The following is a 1,702-nucleotide window of genomic DNA, read 5'->3' on the forward strand; positions in this document are numbered from 1 at the left end:
CCTCCACCCTCCCAAGCATGATGTCCCTCTCCAAGGACTGGTCCCTGCTTGCACCATGTCCAAAGTATGTCAGCCGAGGCTTCAGAATATACCCTGGACTGCTAGGAAAACAGATAGGTTTGTCGTGGAGAGGGTGAAGCCGGCTGCTCCTTGGAGGCAAGGATTCTGAAAGAGGCGAGGAGGCTTACCTCCTCTGATTAAGGCTGGGTCCCCTCAGGCGTGGGGGATTCTGCTGCTCAGACGTTTTCTGCTCATGCGTGCACGCTGGCAGAAAGCTAGAGAGAGTTTTGCCAAGTCCGCAGCTGACCAGCAGTCTCGCAGCCTCCAGCCTCAAATCAGGGGCCCGCCATACTTGCCAACTTTGGCCTCGCCAATAACGAAAGCCAACGTGTCTGCATCCCAACGACGTCCATGGATATGCCAGGCTGTGCAGCCGGCAGCAGACAGTGGCCAAAGCGCGCCGTCTGTGACGCTGCTTCCCAACAGTCCAGCGCCTGAAGCCCACGGCCCTCCGGGTCACCAGCATGAGGACCCAACTCCGTCTCCCCACAGGCCTCTCTCTCGAAGCCTGACCTACACGCTTGGGACTTAGCTCCACAAGCGTGTGAGCTTTCCTTAAAATCGGTCTCTCTCTCTGCATGTGTACACAGGTTATTGTGAGCTGGCATCGACTGGACCAGCTCTCGAAACTCTATGAACTTGGAGAAATGGCGAAAGGCCTTTTGTTCATCGGGTCACTTGACTCGACGGCAATCAACAGCAAACAACATCAATGGGCAATGAACGAAAGCTCTGCCCTGTCCTGTGCCGTCCGCGTCACCTGCCGCGCTGCAGCCCAGCGTTGCTGTCCTGGTGTCCATCCTCATGGAAAACATTCCTTTCTCTCTTTCTCTGACCCTCCACCTTTCACAGCAAACCATCTGTTTCCTAAGAACTGGTCCCTTCTGATAACAGGTCCAAAGCAGGTGAGATGAACTTTCACCCTCCTTAGCACCGTGAATCACCTCGTTGTACTTCCCCTAAGACAACTCTGTCCTTTGGACAGTCGGTGGTATGGTGAGTACTCTGCCCACACCACCAACCAAAGCCACCAATTCTCCATTGTTTGTTATGTGCTGCTAAATCAGAACCCACTTACAGCTGACCCTTCAGTGGGTTTTAAGAGGTTGGGGGAAAAACAATTATTTGTTGTTATTTATTAATGGTTCAACTTGCATATGCAGCAGCTGAAAATCCCATGGGTTGTGTCAGGTGCCCCTGAGTCTTTAAATTGGTATCCCTGTCCATGGTTACCCTCAAGAGGCCTTTGACAGCAGAGGTCCCCAGTGCAACATGTATTTTCCTCTCTCTTCATTTCTGAGCTTTTACTGTTGTCTCACCTCCTAACCAAACCCACGGGCTGTCAAGTTAGTTCTTAATCATGGGATTCTATTGGGTTTCTGAAGCTGGACATAATTTTTTTTCTTATTAATTTTAATGGACGTTTACAGAGACTTAGGGTTTCCAATCATTCATTGTCGCACTTTTCTCCCTGCCCACTCCCTACCTCCAATTCACTCTTCTCTTTGAAAAGAAAAAGAAAAACTCTCTCATTGTTATTCAATCCCTCCCCCCAAGTTCACTCCACTGTGCAGCTTTCACCCTGGACTTCTGTCATGACAATAATACCCATTCATATGTCCCTTTTAAACAGTTATCTACC

The sequence above is a fragment of the Elephantulus edwardii genome, unplaced genomic scaffold, assembly GCF_000299155.1.
Source record: "Elephantulus edwardii isolate Elephantulus edwardi_28Jun2011 unplaced genomic scaffold, EleEdw1.0 scaffold00265, whole genome shotgun sequence".
Classification (NCBI taxonomy): Eukaryota; Metazoa; Chordata; class Mammalia; order Macroscelidea; family Macroscelididae; genus Elephantulus; species Elephantulus edwardii.